At 42.2% G+C, this 21,366-nt stretch overlaps 1 long non-coding RNA gene across 1 annotated transcript; it reads right to left on the bottom strand.

Annotated features, from left to right (window-relative positions):
• Positions 1 to 315: 315 nt before the first annotated feature.
• LOC145722673 (uncharacterized) lies at positions 316 to 11,408 on the bottom strand. The gene is made up of 4 exons (XR_014147120.1): positions 10,338 to 11,408; positions 9,869 to 10,041; positions 7,665 to 7,787; positions 316 to 4,861 (listed from the first exon to the last, which is right to left on the bottom strand). It is a non-coding gene; the product is annotated as an uncharacterized LOC145722673 (long non-coding RNA).
• Between the last annotated feature and the right edge of the window lie 9,958 nt (positions 11,409 to 21,366).

A 21,366-nucleotide genomic window follows, 5' to 3' on the forward strand; every position in this document is an offset into this window, starting at 1 on the left:
AATAGGCTTGGGGTGAAGCCAGTGCACTGATATGTTTTAATAGTTCCTCAGATGATTCTAAAGTGCAGCCCAGGTTGAGGATTTGATCTTAGGCTCTGATTTCTTTTTTTTTCTTTTTCTAAGATTTTATTTATTTATTTGACAGGGAGAGACACAGCGAGAGAGGGAACACAAGCAGGGGGAGTGGGAGAGGGAGAAGCAGGCCTCCCGCAGAGCAGGGAGCCCGATGTGGGGCTCGATCCCAGGACCCTGGGACCATGACCTGAGCCGAAGGCAGACGCTTAACGACTGAGCCACCCAGGCGCCACCTAGGCTCTGATTTCTTACTCTGGTGATGGCAACAGCTTCAGAAAAGAGCTTTTGGCTCCGAGTCTTTCCTTTCAATTATTCTCCACCCCTCCCTCCATACCCTTGCCAGCCCCACCCAGGGATTTATCTCTAATCCAGCAGTTATCAAACTTTACTATGCATCAGAACCACCCAGAGGGATTGCTAAAAACAGTCTGCTGGGCCCCAACTTTAGAGTTTCTGATTCAGTAGGTCTGGGGCAAGGCCCAAGAATTTGCCTTTCTAACAAGTTCCCAGGTAATGCTGAAATGGCTGGTCAGGCTTCTAACCCATGTATTCTCCAGTCACTCTGACCTTGGTGAGAAGGTAAAAGTTCTTTCAGTAATGAACTTACCCTGCAGGACCTCCAGCCTCTTACAGGTCCCCCAGCCTGTTACATGGAGTCCCCTGCTCCTGACAGAAGGCACTGCAGGGTCCTAGTCCAGAGTGCAGCCTCAGGGTCCAGGCTGCAGTGCTTAATCCCATAAACTCTCTGTGCCTCAATACCCTATCATAAAAAGGGGGATAATACCTGAAGGACCTACCTGAAGGGGTTGCTGTGAGGATTACACGCATTTATACATGCTGCATGCATAAAGAGTGCCTATATTAAGTGTCAAAAATATTATAATTAGTTACAAACATAAAGTTATAATGAGTTATAACTTCTAAGTTGTCATAATTACAGGTAAAAATAGCTCTTTCTAATTATTATATAGCCCCTCCCTCTCTAGAGTATAGACCCTGATGCCTGGGGCTCCACATGGACGGAGCAATCAAAAGGACACATAACTTGACATCCATACTCAGGATCCTTTGTCCCACCTCGCTCAAAAATGGAGGGGTTGTTAATGGACTGTTATGAGTCTGAAAAAGGGTTCTCTCTAGAGAGACCTCACCTACCATTCATGCCAAGCATAGCAGCATCTCTTGGAAAGAAGTGAACAGAGCCCCCCAAACAAGTTGAAGAACCTTTGCTACAGTTCTAAAGGTAAATATGCCTAAAATTATTCCATGATTTCCTACTGTCTTAAGAATAAAAGCCAAGCTGTTTATGATTACTTAATGGGTTCTGGCTCCTTTCCAGCTTCTCATCCCATAACAAACCACTTGGACTTTTCTAAAAACACCCTGCCCCATGGAGTCACAGTGCCTTTGCCCCTGCTCTTTCTTCTGCCTGGGTGTTCTTCCCCCTCCTTACACTCCCTGCATATAAATTCGCTACTTCATATTTCTTTTTTCATGTTCCCTCAAAGTCATCTCTGCCCTAAAACTTTCCTGATCTACTGTCCCCACTTCCCCCTAGGAAGAGCTGATCATCCCCTTCCGTGTGTCACCTCCCTGCCCTATACAATCTACTATTGTGCCGATGAGTGCCTCTTTCCACGGCTAGACTATGAGCCAAACCAAAGAAGCAACCATGTTCTTCTCGTTGTCCTTGACCCCCACACCAAGTGCAATCACTAGCCCATATTAAGGGCTTCATTATTGAGTGGGTGTATGAAATATCCAGTCAATTCTATATAAAATGAAGTCAGTTCCTGGATAGTCAAAGGACACCAAGAGAGAAGGGATCAGAAGTGGTGCAGAAAGAAGAAAGAGGATGACTACTTGAGATGACCCCCAAAATAAGAGGTGCATGGGACATAGAGCTGGTAACTGCTCATCAACAGGAAAGGTCAAGCTACCTGTATTAGTTAGGGCAGTGGTTCTCCAACATTTTGGACTTCTTTACACTCTTAAAAGTTACTGACAACCCCAAAGTGCTTTTGTATAAGTGGATTATATCTTTCCATATTTACCATTACAAAGTAAAATGGAGAAGTTTTTAAATGTTTCTTCATTAACTTGTTTAAAAAAAACATGTAAACAGATACTTTTTTAAAAAACTATATTTTCAAAAAAACTTATTGAGAAGAGTGGCACTGATTTTTTTTTTTTTACTCTTGCAAACCTCTTTAATATCTGGCTTATATTAGTGTATCAGCTTCTGCGTTCAATCTGTTATGATATTTCTCATCATGTAGCCTCTGGAAAACTCAGCTATATGCTTGTGAAAGAATGAGAGTGAAAAAGGCAAATAAAGTTTCAATATTGTTATGAAGTAGTTCTGACCTTGTGAGCCTCATGAAAGAGTCTCAGAGATCCCTCCCATGGGTTCTGGGACTACACATTGAGAACTGCTGAATTAAGATATAGGTCACCTGTGGTTGCAGGGAATGAAATAACAGCGACTTAGAAAAGATAACATTTATTTCTATCTTGCCTAAACTTCCAGATATAAGCAGTCCCCATCAATCATGGCACTCTTTCTGGTTGCTCTGCCATCCTGGTACACATGGTCTCAAATGGCTCCCCAGTACCACCTCTACAATCCAGCCAGCAAGGAGGGAAGGGCATGCCCTGTTCCTTTTGAGTGCATGTCCCGGAATGCATATATCACTTCTCCTCACATCCCATTGACCTGACCTTGGACAAAAAGCCTATTAATGAGCTGCACAGAAGACTGGGAAATCTCTCTAATCTCGTTGGCCATATGTTCTATCACTGTAGATGAAGGTGAGAACAGATATGGGGATAATTCTTAGTCTCTGCTACATTGACCTTTCTCCCTAGACTCTGCTGGGCACAGTCCCAGAAAGGAGCTTGGACAAGCTAGGGCTTACTTCACCTCTGCCCAGAAGGTCAAGGGAGCTGGTCCTGACAATCAGCAGGGACTTACACAGCAATATCTCTTTGCCTGCACATCTGCCTCACAAAAACAGGACTAACAGAAAACAAGGAGGTCTCAAAGCAGGTAGGCCCTCAGATAAGAACTAGGAGCTCACATAAAGAGCAGTAGATGGGGGCTACAGAGCAGTTCTAGTTAAGAGGAAAACCCCATGCATCGGTTATAAATGAGGCTCTGTTTAGGGTAAAGGCCAAAATCATCAACACAGCTCACAAGGCCCTACATGATTTCAACCTCTCACCCCAAACCTTATCCCCAGCTACAGCTCATGCCAGTCTCTCCCTCATCCTCCACATTTTGGTCATGTTTGACTGTCCAGTTTGAAGAATATACCTTAATCCTTGTCTGAGGGTCTTTGCACGTGCTGTTCCCTCTCCTGGAATACTCTTTTCCCCACTACTGCCCGGCCCACACGCTCATTCTTCATTCAGGTTTGTGGAATAAACAAAGACCAACCAAATGAGAACAAGCAAAGGGTATTTACTCAGAGCTTACTACATCAAGGGACTCAGCCACGATCACTTGAGTTTTGGCAGACTCAGAGGCAGGCAGAGGAGTGGGAAAGTTTCATAATGCAAAGAGAAGGCTTCAGGTGTACCCTGACTAGAAGCTATTGGTATGAGAAACCTTAAGTGGGAGCATCCTGTGTGACTGGTTAAGGGTACATATTTGGCTTTCTCTGGTTGATCCTAAGTTGGAAGTAGGGATAGAAATTAGAGAAACTGTTACTTATTAATCAAGTCCCAGCCAATTGTTACTGGGGTTATTGTTTGGCTTTCCTGGGCTGGTTGCTAGAGATGGTGGTTTTTCTATAGCTTGACTTACAGATAGCAGGCTGGCTGCCTAGCTTGGTTGCTGTAGATGATGGGTTGGCTAGTTGCTGCAGATTGTGAGTCAGAGTTCTATTTTACATTTGGTCTGACCATTGTCCATTGGGATATCCAGTCTCTCAGGTCTCAGCTCACAACATTTTCTCCTGGAAGCCCTCCCCAGCCCCTACCAGGGTAGGTCCATCAGTAATACACTCCTGCAGCTCCCTAACCCCCTCTTTGCTAACTCTCAGCAAACCTGTAATTATTTGCCCAATAGGCTGTAAGTTTCAGAAGCATAGGAACTCTGTTTTTTTATTATCCATTCCTCTATGCTTACCACCAAACAAAGTGCTTAGCCTATAGTAAGGACTCAATAAAAAATTATTATATGGATGGATGGGTGAATGGTCAGATGGATGTCAGATTTTTGCAGAGCTGAGAGCAGTGTTCTGGTGCTTCTCAACTGGCAAATTTCCAGGACCCTCTGCAAACAGTAGCTGAAGGCATGAGTTCCATATTAGTTCTGCACCATGAGCCATTATGGCATTCCAACAGAGTCACCCACCAGGCAAAATAAGGTCTCATTCCAGATAAAACCACCAAAGGTGTGAGCTATTTCAAATTTACTCAATTTTCCAACCATGGGTCCAATCGGTCTGGGACCTAACATCTACCTTGGGGTCTCCATCCTAGACTATGTTTCTTCCTAAGCATGGATCGCTGACAATATCCTACAAAATATTCTGTTGGGTCCTGGTGCTGCCCATTTAGTGAGAAGATTACTCGTCCTGAAGTTCTAGCACAAACCTGCCAGCTGTAACATATCTTCCTGGTCTGACCTGATGGTGACCCGCCGTGCTCTGTGTATGGGCTGTTTTCTTTTATTTTCCATCCTTTGAAGATTGTCAGAATTCTGCCTGTCTAAGCAATAAATCCATCTTTTCAGGGATCAATTGCCGTGGCTGGCTGCAATGCCTGGAAATCCAATTAACTGAAAAATAAATAAAAAATGAAAAATACACTGAAGTTGTGGCATAAATCAGCTAGAAAATGTTCTGCACATTAAAATAAACAAGGAGAAATTTCAACTTCATTTGTCTTCTTTTCCTTTTTTTAAACCCTGTTATTGATAAATTTAGCCTTGGTTCCAATTTTGTCTTAGCCACGATTTGCTCAAGTATAGATCTGTTGGGATGGCTATCTCTGTTCTAATTATACCCTGCAGGCGCTCTCCTTAGAGAAGCCAACTCGGCTAGGATTACTTTGGTGCCATATGTAAAACTTTAGGCCCTCTCTCCCTTCATCTTTTACACCACATGTGTTCTTAAAGGGGCATAAATCTGCTCTAACGTCGCGTGGGAAATAGGAGTTATTTTGGCTTTCTGGGACATTTTGAAAAGGACAGAGTTTTCATCAGTTGGCTGAGCAAAAGGCCTTATGCCTCACTGCTACTGGGTCTGCTGGGCTGGAGCCATGACATGGAGAGCTGGACAACCTTCCTGGTGTGCCTCATGGCAGTGAACCTCACTCCCAGCTGCATCCCCAGGCTTCCTGTCAATGCCCTGGAAAGGGCCCCACCGGGGTCCAAGGAACCAGGCAACCTGCAGAAGCCATGTGGGAGACAAGTGACCAGCAAAGGCACAGAGGGATATCGCCACTTGAACTCCCCTCTGTAACTGGAACACATATTCGTTTCCTGTGGGTGTCACTGTAGAGGACAATCAGGGGTTGAGATCCTTATTCAAAATCATGGCCAGGGTCCAGCGTGGGAGGGCTCTGCCCCTCACTCACCATGTGACTTCAGACACTCATGAGCTGCTCTGGATGTTTCCTTGTGTGTAAAATGAGCAGATTGAAATAGAGATTCCCAAGGTCCTCGTAGGTCCCGCTGTCCATGATTCCCTGTTTGGTGAATTTTTTATTTGAGGAACATTTGATGAACTACAAACTAGCTCTTATGTCCTTCCTTTTTTCCTGTTACCTTTTCCATGTCATCACTGAATTTGCCATCCCTGGGTTATGAACATTATACAGACAACAGGTCAGGTGATGTTACCATGGAAAACAGGAAAACAAGAAGTCGACTGTTTCTCAACATTTCTCATCAGGGAAGCAAAATGACACAACACTGCTTCCCCAAAAAGCACGCTTTCACTTCATCCTACCTCCTAACATTCCCTGGATAAAACAAATGATATCAACAAATGTGAGAGGAAACCTCTCCCAGGCTTCAAAATGTGGCAGTTTTCAAATTCAAATCACAAATTTTCTGTTATCCTTAAGTGGTTATTGATTTGGTTTTACTAAAAAAAAAAAATAGTGCTTTACTTTCTAAATTTATTTCAAAATTCTGCTTATCCAGAAACAAAACCAAAAGGAGACAAACAGGACGACAAAAAGCGATAATCATTGGAGACATAGTCATGACTACCTAGAGGTAGTTCTAAGATCATAAAACTACATTTGTTGCCACAAAGAATAGAAAACACATAGGGCTTAGGGTCTCCCCTTAAGTGAAGCTGGAGAGATCAGACTTACGGAAGGAAGTTACTGGAAAACAATCTCAATACAACAGAGGGATAAATTTACCCTCTTATTCCCAAGCCTGATCGCTATAGTATTTATTCATTTATTCTACAAATGTTTCCTGGACACTAACTCTATGCCAGGTACTGTGCTTGGCAAGAGGAAAACAGCAGTGAACGCCACAGTCAAAACCTTCTTGATGTTTACAGAGGGTGATGCATATATCCAGGGGTCATGGAAACAATGGGTCAGTTTCAGTGGGGGGGCGGGAAACAATCAGTTATTTAGCATAGTGTAGACAACCGTTCTTTTATTCACCTGTGGCTGCATTTTTCTAGCAGTGTTGTCATCAAAAGGGAAGCAGGAGCCTGAGGCTCTTATCTTTCCAATCCCTCTTTCGTCTCCAAGGCAGGTAGTTACAAGTACCAAATAAGTTTTTATTCTCACTATGGGATTTTTTGGTTTAAAACTGTTTATTGATCAATAAAAAAGTAGAAAATCACAGAGTCATTGCCTGGGGAAACTGTACTAGTAATTTTACAGCAGGCTAGATAGTAAAGAAAGATTACAAATGTTAGTAGGCAGGAGACCCAGCTCCTGCTGAAAACAAGTCAATTCTGACAAAAATCCAACCACCTTACTGACCTTGGAGAGCCTGCACAAGGTCAATGGCAGAGTGAATATGATCATACTGGTCCTGTTCCCAGTATGTTTACTAGCTCTAGAAAAAAGTGGACAGACATCATATGTATTCCCATATGCTTAAAAGTAATAAACACTGTAAATAACAGACTCAAGTCCTCAAAGGAATGCAAAAGAGAACATACATAGAATTCAGAACAACATTTTAAAATAGATTTTAAAGTTAATTTTTAAAATAGGACTGTCACTGGGACATATTGTTGCCACTGTAACTATTTATATTAATAACTCTGACTCACCCAACGAGTCTTTGTAAGCTCAGAGCATATCCTGGCAGTATTCATTCATCCTTTCAGTCATCCCTTCTTCCATCTGCTCAACACGGACAACTGTGGGTGTAAGCATCCAGAGCTTCCACAGGAATACCATTGCCCTAGTTCTTACTCCCAACAATGATCCTAACCTTGGCTCCTTCAAGGATAACATTCATTCCAACCCACTCAGTACCTTTCCTTCCACCCACTTGCCTTACTTCTTAAACTTCTCTATGCCTATAACCCAGATATCCCTAAAATTACTGGGGTCAAATATTTCCAATGCTCTCCTCTGTCTGCTTGCATCCTCACCTACTTCTCCTTCCTCCATGGCTTCATGGGTCACCATCTTAATTCTCTTATATCCACCTTCAGCTCCTCTATTGTCTACTGAATGAATCCCAGACTTGATTTCTTCTGTCGGCCTTCTTTACTCTAAAAGACAGACAGACAATGGTGTATTATCTTAAATATCATCAGGAAAAATTGCCTTTTTCAGGGAGGCAGCATGGTCTGGGGTCTAAACAGTCATCCAACCATAAGTTTTGTTTATAAGGATCCCTGGAGAATGGTGAAGAGGTATGTGAAGGATTGCCTGTCAGTTGTCTCAACAGAGAGGGGCACCACCCATTCTCAGGTGAGCTGTCCTTTTCATGCTCATGGCAAGGCTCTTGGTCTTCAATCCTGAAACCCAAAAGGTGGGTATCAACTGTCAGCTCTGACCATATTCCATCAGGACCAGCCAACTGAAGAGATAGGACAAAGTTGTTATCATTATTGGACATTTCAGCATAAAGTGGTTTCTCATTTTCCAGAAAAGGTCAGCTCTTGATGGAATGGCACCCTGCATGGGTAAAATTTGATGGGAAAGAAAAGAAGAGGAGAGGCTCACAGAACAGGGTCCTGTCTATGGCAGTCATGCCAGGTCAGGCAGCACCATTGAGAATCCTGGCAGATGGGTGGAGATTAGGGACACATCACCCCTCAGGCATTAAAGGATTGCAGAAGCAGAAAAAAATGAGAGCCTCATAACAAAAGGCACATTCTCCACCTTTCACTTTGGTCAAAGGGAGCCTAGATTGTATTATGGGAGAGCAGCAAGGCCACGGAATTGGGGACCTCTTTCCCTACTCTCCCATAATAGGAGAACTTAACAGTGTGAGGAGCAGCGAGGTAACTGAAGGTTCTCCCTTCTGTCATTGGGTATCATGGACCCCCCCTATCAAGAGCTTGTAGTCTAGCTTTGACTCCATATCTTGAATTCATGGGGGTGAGCCTGAAGACTCAAACATGAGGGGTCTGTTCGTGTGGAGAACTAAGGACCCTCTAGAGTAAGCCCTGTGCTGAGAAAAGAGAGAAAGGAGCTACAGAAGCTTGGCTTTGAGTAACAGATTGCAGTCAGAGGTGACACACTCAATGGTCCTCAATTCCAGGTTGAGGGACCCATAGCAAGATCTAGTGCAATAACAAGATTCAGCATCCTATGAGTCAGAGGTGGAGAGAGACTGTAGTGAAAACACCCATGCCTATGTGCTCATCATACCTGAAGTCCCTCCCAGGGACCTTCAGAGCCATTTGTGAGGCAGAGAGCCAGAGTGAGAATGTTGACTTGTGGCCGTCACCACAGGTGGGGCCAAGAGACATGGAGGAGGGCTACCCGGCAAAGACGATCTAGGCAAAGAGCCCCAGTTTTTCAGCTCAGTGCATCTTTTCACACAGACATTAGAGATGGCCCCGGCTGGGACTGTGGAGAATGGGTGTCAAGAAGTCCTCCCAGAAAGGAGGTTTGTGACACATGAAGTTTCCCCACATACGCAGGCCTTCACCTCACACACCCTGCTCCCCACGGATGTAGCAAAGGATGGCATCATCTCTCCCACCATGGTTTCTTTGGCTACAGCTACTGCTGATGAACTCTGGTCAAAGAACAAAAGGCCAAGAGACCTAGTGAGTCGTTTGGGTAAGCAAAAGACCCATATGACTGAGTTGATTTGATGTAGTTAATTAAGGAAAACACCAAAATTAACTCCTTCAGACTCTCATTTTCCATACAATTCTGGCCTGAATGGCTTAAGCTCAGGTCTAAAGTCAGCAGCACAGTTCTGCATCCTCCTCTGAAAGGTGAAAAGATCACCTGTGCCTGCCACTTAACCCCCCCTGACCCTCCATAACTCCAACTACAATAAGAAGAAACTAGTACCTGTGAATGACAGAGGGTTTCAAGGACTGATAGCATTCTCCAGATCACCTGGCAGTTAGAGTAGTAAGCATTTTCTGAATCCCAAGTATTATTACAGCAGGATTTACCCTTTTTATTTTTTTTTTAAGTTTTTATTTATTTATTTGAGAGAGAGCATGGAGCAATGGGGAGGGGGAGGGGCAGGGGGAGAGGGAGAAGCAGACTCCCAGCTGAGCAAGGAGCCTGATGCGGGGCTCGATCCCAGGACTCTGAGATCAAGACCTTAGTCAAAGGCAGATGCTTAACTGACCGAGCCACCCAGGCACCCAGGATTTACCCTTTTTAGGCCTAAAAGTGTTCCTTTCTCTTTACAGATCCTAGAAAACTGATGCTCAGAGCAGGAAAGTGACCGCACACAGCCAGTTGGTGGCAGTCTCAGAATGAGCAGCTGGATATCCTGATGCACTTCTTCTGCAATTCAGCTGGGACAACCGGATTGACCTGGTGGATCTGGGGGCAAAGAGCAAACATGACCTGATTCATTCATGGTGCCTGAAGAATACAGCCCTCCAGAAAAACGCATCTTCTCAGAATCCTCTATACTTTGGCTTTCCTATCCTTGCTGGTACTGAAACTCCTTCAGGTAGGCCCATGCCATTTCTGTGGCCTTTTTTCCCAAAAGAATAACCAGCCTTTTCTTCTAATTTCTACTTAGTAATGTTGCAATAGTGAACTTTTTCCTTCCATACTTCCTCATTAAAGTAATGCTGGGTTGGTTCAGAGGAAAGCTGATTTGAGGTCCTCACCTTTGTAACTGAGCCCTGGTCTCTAATTGGGATCTCCTCAGCAGCATCTCTGTTGTCAATGGCAGGAAGACTTCTTCAGCTTGGTTATGAATTCTGATTTTTTTACCTTAAGTCTTGGACTCCCTACAAATAAAATTTTAATATAATTGGTTTCGGTGCATCTAGGAGCCTTTTAATTACCCTCTGAAAGATGCTTAGGCAACAGCTTGTTATTAGATTAAACAGTGTAAGCATCTGTATTGTAAACATGAACAGGTTTGTTACATTTTTGCAAACCAACATTTGCCTTCTATTATTTTTTTCTCTAAGGAGGCTCTTTTAGGGGTACAGCTCTAGTCCAACGGACAAAGTGGACACCGTGCCAATGGGAACACCATCTTTTCTCCTTACTCCCCTCCACATTGGATCCTGGCCATTTCAGACACCTTCATAAAACCACAGGGCACCTTGCAATAATTCAGGAGCCAATTACACAGCAGGCCGACTCCACAGGCAGGCCCTCCCCTGCTCTGACGTAGCATGCCCGGCCATTTCACTGCTCATTAGCCCCTTTTCCAGAGAGTGAGCAGAGAAAACAAGAGGAGATGAAATTCAAACCCATCCGTTTGCCTCCTATTAGCTGCTCTAATTAAAAGTTTAGTGGAGGAGCAGGCTGGAATGATTAATTGATATAAAGTTTAAGGAGTGTCTCTGAAGCTCATTTGTTTAAGCTCTTCTTCCTCCCGAATCACCTGTAGTACACGATGTACTGGCCGCAGGAGTGGGATCGAGTCGGCCAGAGGGAAGATGATCATGGCAAGGGGCTGAGGAAAGAAAACTGACATTAGACTTTCTTTCTAACAAATCCAAGACTTTATGTTATCTCATACAACCTTTTTGAGTTTTTTAATTAAATTAGAAAAAAAAACTATCCTATGCCTTGTAAAAACCAAAATGACGGCTTCTTTCTTTGTGTATTCCATTTATAGAAACCTCACTACAGAGAAATTCATACTTTCAGAAATAATAAATCTTAATGATGCCATCAGGAAAACTGACTCTTAATGGTAAAGAATTTAAACAAGATACTAAGCAAACATTGCAGCAAGTTAATCAAGGCTTAAATAAACAATTAATAGTGATCATGCAAGATAAGCCCTTCAAAAAGAAGAAATAGAAGTTTGAGCTTTTCAAAAGGAATATTTACCTGTGGATAGAAAAAAATACATATTAAATTTAAAGAAATAGACAAGCAGTATCTTCCTCTAAACAAAAAGATTGTTGTCTCACACTTTATATTTGTTGGTTTATTCTGAACAATATTTTAATATTTCATCAGAAAATTCTTTTCCCTCTAAGGGCATAGTTTTTTCCATTATACCCAAATGTATACCCAAACTTGAAAGGTTTTACGGGAGGAATACATCTCTAATCTTTGAAAGACATGATAAAATGCATGATTTAGTGAAATTCACTTTATTATCAAATTTGCAAGAATATATCCAAGGCACACAATGAGGTCTCCCTACACATATGATACAGGCTCTACTTCCTAAGTCATTTTATCCAAAACTCAAGGACAAATCACCCATAGATCATGGAGAAATTGAGGGACTGAACTGGAATAGGAGTCAGCTGGGTTATAGCTGTGGAAGCTTGGACCAACCACTTCCCTCCCTGGGTCTCAAGGTGTCCTCTAACTCAACAATTTTGTGTTCTAGGAGATAGGGGATCAGATCAGAAGCAAGCCCAGATGAGTTAGAGAAGTGCAAATTCAAAGTTCAACTGAGGGTAGAAATGATACTACATGACAGGTTCAGAGCTGGAAACCTCTAATTAACTGGAAATGATGAGGGGAAGGGGAGGGAGGGCACTCTCGGTCTAGAGTCTGAAGCTCAGCACTGGTGTTTTATGAATTTTACTATCTCACCTAGATACAATCAGGCTCTCAAAACTCTTTGGCAAGGGGGGAGGGAGGATTTATAAGCCATAATGCCAATCTATTAATCTACCAATGGGGATAGATATTTATAGTGACTGAAATACTCCTCATAGCTATTTAGAGTGACTGTTCCTGTTATTAAGGTAACTAGAGCCTTGAACCAGTCATCAAAACATTACCCAGTGAGTATAGAATTAGTTAGAGCTGAGCTGAGAGAGGAAGGAACAGTATATGGAACTTCTAAGCTGATTTGAGGTCCTCACCTTTGTAACTGAGCCCTGGTCAGATGAAAGAAAGTGTTCTTAACCAAGGGTCTCAGATCTAGGCCTGGGTTTCAAGGCATCTGTGACAGTGCTGAAACAGTATGCAAAACTACATATGAATGTGGCCATGGGCATTTTTCTAAGAGTGTCCATAGCATTCATCATCTTCTCGACATGGCCCGTGATCTCTAAAATTTCATGGACTGTTGGGAAACAAAAGAATAGACTCAAGATAGACAGAGTAGTCTGAAGCAGCTCTGAGGAGTCTGAAATCAGGAGCCAGAGCTGAGTGGCAGGGTGAGGATTCTCAGGGAAGGGTTAGGTCAGGAAGGATGGGTCAAGCAGAGGCCTGGTCCAGGCCAAGTGGGATGCCCCCGCACTGACTGCAGGGACTCCACAAGAAACCTCCCTCACATGTAAAGCTGCAAGGCCTGCCATATCACCAGGGTGGGACTCCTGTATGTCCTGCTGAACAGTGCAGCCAATTCTACAGGATTACTCATAAAAGATAAGAGGCATCAGACTGGGTCCCATTCACCCCAACTTCAGCCTAGCTCACGCCAACCCCCTCTGACGGAGCACTGCCCCTCTATCCCTTATCTTTTGTCTTCCCCTAAATCCATCCTTTGATTTCTTTATGGGCAAAAGGTGACACTTCGAGAAGACCCAAGGACACCAGTGGAACACACAAATATCACCTCTCACAAGAGCTTTTGTCAGAGTAGATGGTTGACTCATTGGGCCAAGGTGGCCATTCAAATGTAAAGTTTAATTAATTAAAATTAAATAAAATTAAAAGTTAACTTCTTCAACCACACAAGCCACATTTTAAATGCTCAATAGTCACATAAACTTAGTGGCTACTGTTATTGGACAACACATGTATAGGATATTTCAGTCATCACAGAAAGTTCTTTTCTATATAACCCAGCACTAATCTCTATAACACAAACAGTAATTCCAGTAATGATTCAGAAAAGGGTAGAGCCTGAAGCGAACAGAAATAGCTAAAATGCTTCAGGGAGGAAATTGGACTTACACTGAGCCTCCAGATGAGATGAAAGCACGGGAAGGGGCATTCGTTCTGAAGCATGGTAAGAAGAAAGGTGAGAATGAGGAGAAGAAACAGGCATAGACCTGGCTGGAGTCTGGTGCATGTTCATGGTGAATATGTACTACAGGGATGAAGGAATGAGTGAATGGCAGGAGACAAGATATGTAGGTAGGCTGGAGGCAGATTGCACAGGCATTTCCATATCTGGCACCGTAAGTTAGGCCTGACAATAATAGCTACCAACAGTGGCTACCATTTATTTAATGCTCACTGTGTTCCAAACTTCATACCAAGAGATTTATATAAATTATTAAATTTACTCCTTGCAACAACAAGAAGTAGGTACTTTTAACTCCTATGATGAGAATGACAAAACTGATGTTCAGGGAGTTTAGGTAACTAATACTACGAACAAGCAGCTTGGAAATGGGGGGCTGTGATTCACTCCCAATGCTGTTGTTTCTAGTGCTTTCACCCTACACTTGCATGCCCCTGCCTGTCCTCCAAACATCTTTCTTTTTGATTAGGAAGGGTTTTGCCTTCACCCTTTGCACTGTATATCAAGTTTCCAAGGCATCTCTTCTGGAAATCAGTTTACCATCTTCTGACACTAACAGGGCCCCCTTCCTGGTCCTTAATAGTTTAGACCATGTGACATCAGCAAGAGCAGGAACAGGACAGAAGGAGTTTGGAAATGACAGCATTTGGCCCTGTGGTGTGGACAAGAAGCATCTAGACAAAAAGGATGGTGTATTCAAGGTCTCACCAACTTTTCAGTTGATGTCTAGGCTGAAAGTCATCGCCCTGTCTCCAGAGCTCCATCCACCTATCAGAGATGCAGGGCAGGATTTCTGGCTCCGCGGGCTCTGGGCACCTTTGTGGCCCTTCTCACTGTCTCTCATTCCTCCAAAAAACTTGCTTGCTACCTTTCTGTAGGTTTGGGTTTTGGAGTTTGCACATATGGATTCTTCCCCCTCATAACTATGACTACCATTTTTGCTGGCTGCTCCTAGGGCAGACGCGGCCTTGGATGTGACTAGGTTGGAACAAAACGTTTCCCACAATTGAGAAAGAAGTTAACATGCTTTTCCACACCTCCATACTTTTTCTATAGAAATAGAATACTTCATTAAGTTAACAAAGCATAACAATTCATCTCAAATTATTATAGATAAAAATTGATTATAGCATTTAGAGCAAGATCTAAAGAAATGCATATACCTTGTTACTACCTTTAGCAGTCATCATTCACCACTTAATCTAATCTTGGCACTCACTCACAGCTTAAACTTGAATTCACCCTGTGTCTTTCCTTAGAGTTTAAATCCTTTTTGGGGTTGACACTTGGCTTTTTTTTTTTCTTCAGGGTATTAGAGATTTTGGCACCAAAAATATTCCACATGGTTTCTCTCTAGCTTTTCCCAATTTTAGCTACCTTCACACAGCTTATCAGTAAGACGGTGCCCCACTGCAGTCTTAGCATTCTAATTAACAGTCTTGCTGTCTAATCACTCTGTTCTTCTCATGAGAGGCTGACCTTCCACTCTGTGCCATTTGCCAACAGCCAAGAAGAGAAATTAGAGTCAAGCCACAGAGTATACATGGTGCGGAACACACACACACACACACACACACACAGTAGCTTTTCTCCTTTTCACGTAAGAAGGAGGTGATTGGACACAAAGGGGAAGGCCTTCTTCAGCCAGCCTTTCTGTCCACAGTAGTCAACTGTTTATTTTCTTACTTGGTTGTTTTTGTTTGTTTGTTTGTTTTTTAGATTTTATTCATTCATTTGAGAGAGAGAGTATGTGCACAAGCAGGCGGAGTGTCAGAGGAAGAGGGAGAAGCAGGCTCCCCACTGAGCTGGGAGCCCAACACAGGGCTCCATCCCAGGACCCCGAGATCACCACCTGAGCCAAAGGCAGACACTTAACCAAGTAAGCCACCCAGGTGCCCCTTTAATGAGGGCTAAAGACCTCCCAACTCATTCACAATCCTCCTTCTACCTACACAATATTTCAACAGAATATAATATTTTTAAGCCAGATTGAGAAAAGTTTTTCTACGATATCTTATTTTAGTAGGTTGTCAGATATAAGGGTAAAACATCCTATTCCTATGTACAAAAATAGAATTCAAATTTGTACATTATGGGAATAAGTTCTTTCTGAGTTCTATGAGGGAAGTTGCTCTTCTAACAGAATCAAAATCACAGGGAATGCCAAATGCCAACTTGTAAATTTGGTGATTATTGGAATTGGGAAATCATCATTTTGTAACCATCAGGGCAAAGATTGGTTCAAGCAAGAATCATCAATGGTTGCTAAATCTGGAGGGGAATATTGATGGCGAGCACAATATCTGCATGGTCTTAAAGGGTCTCCTTAAAGGTGGGTGAACAAAATTAGCATCACCAAAAAGAGGCAGTCAGACTACATGTGCCTCCAGATGTAGTACTAGCTGAAGGTTATGCCTGGAATGCATAACCTGAACCTAACTGTCAGGAAACATCAGACAAACCCAAAATGAAAAACATTCCTTTTTTTTTTTTTTTTTTAAGTACTGAATTCTTCAAAAATACCAATGTCTTCAACAGAAAAGGAGGCAAGCCATAAGAGACTCTTAACTCTAGGAAACAAACTGAGGGCTGCTGGAGGGGAGTTGGGTGGGGGGATGGGGTAACTGGGTGATGGGCATTAAGGAGGGCACACGATGTAATGAGCACTAGGTGTTATATGCAACTGATGAATCACTAAATTCTACCACTGAAACTAATACTACACTCTATGTGAACTAACTTGAATTTAAATAAATTTTGGAAAAAAAATACCAATGTCTTCAAAGACAAAGAAAGGCTATAGAAATGTTCCAAGTTAAAAGTGACTAAAAAGGCATAATAGTAACTAAATATAATGCCCGATCCTAGACTGGACCCATTACTGAAAGGGGGAAAAATGCTATAAAGAACATTATTGGGTCAACTGAAAAAAATTGGAATATAAAGCTAGATTAGCTCCAAGTACTGCATAATGTTAAATTGTGTTATGAATTGTATTATAATGTAAATCAATTGTATCGTGGTCAAGAAGCTATTTTTAGTCTTAGGAAATATACACTGAGGTATTTAGAGGTAAAGGCAATGATGTATACAACATCATTTAAATCGTTCAGAAAAAAATTGTGTGCGTGTATGTATGTGTTAGTGCACAAGCACACACAAATGATAAAGCAAATCCAACAAAATGTTAACAATAGGTGAATATGGGGAAAGAGTTCATGGACGTTCTATGTTGTACTCTTGTTCTTGCAACTGTGTTATAGGTTTAAAATTATTTCCAAATAAAAAGTTGACAACCACACACACATACACACACACACGGAAATTAGTAAAGGAAAATTCCAGGAGGGAAGGAAGACCAACCATCTCCATCTTAATGCCCTCCAGGAAAGACAGCTATCCTCATTTATCCCAGCCCCTCACTTCTCTAAGAGAGATGGCCTCTGAGATCACCACAATTGCTTTCAGTGGCAGTTTGCTCTTCCTGTCTTGGCTTAAACTTTAATAAGTATTTTTTCTCTTGGTCCAGCTGAGGTAAAAGTGAAAAAAGTTTTTCAATTTTTGACTTTAAAAAATTTTAGGGAAAAAGAAACAAAAGGAACAGAAAATGCAAGTGTAAATCCAGATGAGGTTACAGGCAGATTTCTCATCCTTAAATTATCAAACCACTTGACAAAATTTGGCCAGCACCATTTACTGCACTCATCTAAATTCACCATACCTCTTACTTACTCGGCTTACCCAAAGTTAATGTGCCTTCATCTACTTTTCTCAGCAAAGAGATTCACTAGTAACCATGTGACCTTATGGCCAGTGCCATCAGCCCAGAATTCTCCTTGCCTCATACAAATAACTTCTCCTTCCATAAACAGCTGGAGTGCTCACTAGTGATCAGAAATGAGGTATAGCTCATCATTCCCTGTCCTCAAGAGCTCAGAAGGTATCTCAATGTCTTAATGTAATATAATGTAAGTTGATGGGAGTTTCACCCTAACCCATGAATTGTGCAAGAATGAACTGTTAAGTTTGATTGATTGTGGCTAGATTTTCATGAGGTGAATTTGAAGATTATTGAACACTACTTACAGTGCCTAATAAAGATCTTTATTCTTTTAGTTAAAAAAAAAAAAAAGAAGTCAGGGGATGACTGGGTGGCTCAGTCAGCTAAGCATCTGCCTTCCGCTCAGGTCATGATCTCAGGGTCCTGGGATTGAGTCCCACATTGGGCTCCCTGCTCTGCGGGGAGCCTGCTGCTTCTCCCCATGCTTGTGCTCTCTCTCTCTCTCTGACAAATAAATAAATAAAAATCTTAAAAAAAAAAAAAAAGAAGAAGAAGTCAGGGGCACCTGGGTGGCTCAGTCAGTTAAGTGGCCAACTCTTGACATCAGCTCAGGTCATGATATCAGGGTCGTTGGATTGAGCCCCAAGTTAGGCTCCAAGGTTAGCGGGGAGTCTGCTTGATATTCTCTCTCACCCTCTCCCTCTCCCCCTCCCCCGACTCATGCTCTCTCTCTCTCTCTCTCCTTAAAATAAATAAATTTAAAAAAAAAAGAAGTCAGTGTTCTATTGAATCAATAAGTTCCTGTTTATGGTCTGTGGAGAGGTCTGCAGCTCACTGGCAGAACAGAGATGATAGATATACTCAGGGCCCAGTGACCCTCCCCGGGTCAGGTGTCATCTCTACCAACTTGTCCTGGTGCTCCTGAAGACACATTCAAGAGTCATTCCCTGCCCCATTACCACTGCCACACTTTCACCACCACCCACACCACCCCTTCACCTCCACTGCCAAGGGCACAACAAGGATGAAAAGCTCTTTTCCCACACAATATCAGTGCATATGGCCAGAGAGAAGAAGCTATTCGATCACGAACCTCCTCTGTCCAGATGCCTCTTTCTCAGATCCCAATCTAAACTTGTTCTCAATCCTAGTTCCCTTTGGTCTAGCTTTCCAAGTAGTTTATTTTTTGTCTTTTCTGTCCAAGTTGAGTTTACATTAGTTACAGTCGGCTAAGTTGCTGTCACAAACATATTCACAAATGTAATAGCTCAAACACAGAAAGAAACATTAATTTGCCCACATAATTATTCAAGGCAAGCATTTCTGAATCAGCGGGAAGCTCTTCATCATATACTGATTCAGGGACCCAGTCTCCTTCCAATTTGTGGCTACACTATCCTCTGGAACCCCATCATCCCCTGTAGTCTCTGCATTCAGCTGGTGAAGAGGAAAGAGCTACAAAAGGTCCACCTGCCTCTTAAAGGCCACAGCTTAGAATGGTACACATTGCTTCCACTCTTCCATTGGTGAACACTGGTCACATGGCCCCAGCTACTGCAAGGGAATTTGAGAAAATGTAGTCCATGGCTGAGCAGCTCTTCCTATTGCTCAATTGGAAAAAAGAGATTTTTGGTAGGCAGCCAGCAGACCTGGCCACAGACCTTAAACAAAGAAAGAGGAGAAGGTTTGAGCAATGGAAATCACATAGGAAAACAAAATAAGGACTCTGAAAGTTTCTTTTTTGAATTACTTTTTTCTTTGAATTAATTTGATTTTTGTTTATTTTCAAGGAAATCTGTGCCTTAGAATTATGTTCATATAATTATTTGTATTCTTTATTCTTAACTTGTTTACTAAAAGTTTTGAGGTAGATACTAGATTCAAAGAGAGAGAAAGAATGGTATTGACTTTTGTTCAAGGCCAATGCAAATATTGTATGTCAAAATGCTCTGCCAGGCAAAAGATCAGAAAGCTCTTGGGCAGTCTGGTTTTCCCAGGGGTCTAGTCCCTGACTACCATTCCAACATTATTTCCTACCCATCTTCCCCTCAGACATCACACTCTAGCCTCACTGCCTTGCTTAGAAGATTCCAAGAATACTTTTGCTCCATGACATTTGCATTTTCTCTTCCCTCTGCCTGGTATACTTCCTCCAGATATTTCCATGGCTTGCTCCCTTACTTTAGGATCACTGAATAAATGTGGCCACTTTAGAGAGGCATTCCCTAACTTTCCTACTCAATATAAAATAGCATTTTCTCCCCAACTCCCACATAACTTCTTCCCTCTTTTTTTTAAAAAGATTTTATTTATTTATTTGAGAGAGAGAGAGCAAGCATGAGCTGGGGGGCGGAGGGGCAGTGGGAGAGAGAGAGAGAGAATCCCAAACAAACTCCCCGCCGATCAGGGAGCCCAATGTGGGACTCGATCCCACAATCCTGAGATCATGACCCAAGCCGAAATCAGGAGTCAGCCATTTAACTGACTGAGCCACCCAGGCACCCCAACTTCTGCCCTCTTACTCTGCATTTTCTTCATAATACTTATCACTACCACTGTATATTATATATTTATGCATTTATTCATTTATACCCATCTTCCTCACTAGCATGTAAGCTGCTTATAGGCAAAGACTTTGCTTTATTTATTGCTATATCACCAGCAACTTAGATATGCTTGGCACAAAGCACGTGCTCTGTTAAGTATTTATTGCATGAATGAGTATATTTGATCAGGTATGAGCAAAGCCATAGAAATAAATACTGTTCAAACCACATTAATATTTTAAAAGTTATCACAAAAAAGGAAGCTTTTTTGTTGCTCTAATTTTTTTTATTTACCATTTTTTTTAAATAATGATGACTGGACATCCACAAGCAAAGAATGAAGTTGGGCCCCTTCCTCACACCATACACAAAAATTAACTTCAAATTGATTATGGGCATAAATGTAAGCTAAAACTATAAACTCTTAGAAGAAAACATAGAAGTAAATATTTGTGACATTGGATTAAGCATTGGTTTCTTAGATGTGACACCAAAAGCAAATTGCTAAAATTAAAAATGGATAAATCAGACTTCATCAAAATTTTAAAAACTTCATTTTTCAAAGGACACTGTCAGGGCACCTGGGTGGCTCAGTTGGTTAAGTGCATGACTTCAGCTCAGGTCATGATCCTGGGGTCCTGGGATCAAGCCCCACATCAGGCTCCCTGCTCGGCAGGGAGCCTGCTTCTCCCTCTCTCTCTGCCCCCCGCCTCATGCTCTCTCTCTTGTGCTCACTCTCCCACTCTCTCTCTCTCTCTCAAATAAATGAAAAAAAGTCTTAAAAAAAAAAAAAGACACCATCAAGAAAGTGAAAAGACAGGGCGCCCCGGTGGCTTAGTTGTTAAGTGTCTGCCTTCGGCTCAGGTCATGATCTCAGGGTCCTAGGATCGAGCCCTGTATCCGGCTCCCTGCTCAACGGGTAGCTTGCTTCTCCCTCTCCTGCTTCTCCCTCTCTTGTTTCCCCTGCTTGTGTTCTCTCTCTTGCTGTCTCTCTCTCTGTCAAATAAATACAATCTTTTAAAAAAATAAAAAATTAAAATTAAAAAAAAGAAAGTGAAAAGACACCCCACACATAATGAGAGAAATGTTTTCAAGTCATATCTGTGATAAAGAACTTATATCTAGAAATAAAGAACTCCTACAACTCAATAATAAAAAGGCTAATAACCCAATTTTAAAATGGTCTAAGGCTAAGAATAGACATTTCTCCAAAGAAGATATACAAATAGCTAATAAGCACATGAAAGGATGCTCAACATTATTAGCCATCAGGGAAATACAAATCACAACAACATGAGATACTACTTAAGGCCCATTAGAATAGCTATAATCAAAAGACAAGGGTTGGTGAGGATATGGAGAAATTGGACCCTCACTGCTGATGGGCATGTGAAGCGTAAAATTTT

The sequence above is a fragment of the Leptonychotes weddellii genome, chromosome 1 (assembly GCF_054177405.1).
Source record: "Leptonychotes weddellii isolate Sample4059 chromosome 1, ASM5417740v2, whole genome shotgun sequence".
Taxonomy (NCBI): domain Eukaryota; kingdom Metazoa; phylum Chordata; class Mammalia; order Carnivora; family Phocidae; genus Leptonychotes; species Leptonychotes weddellii.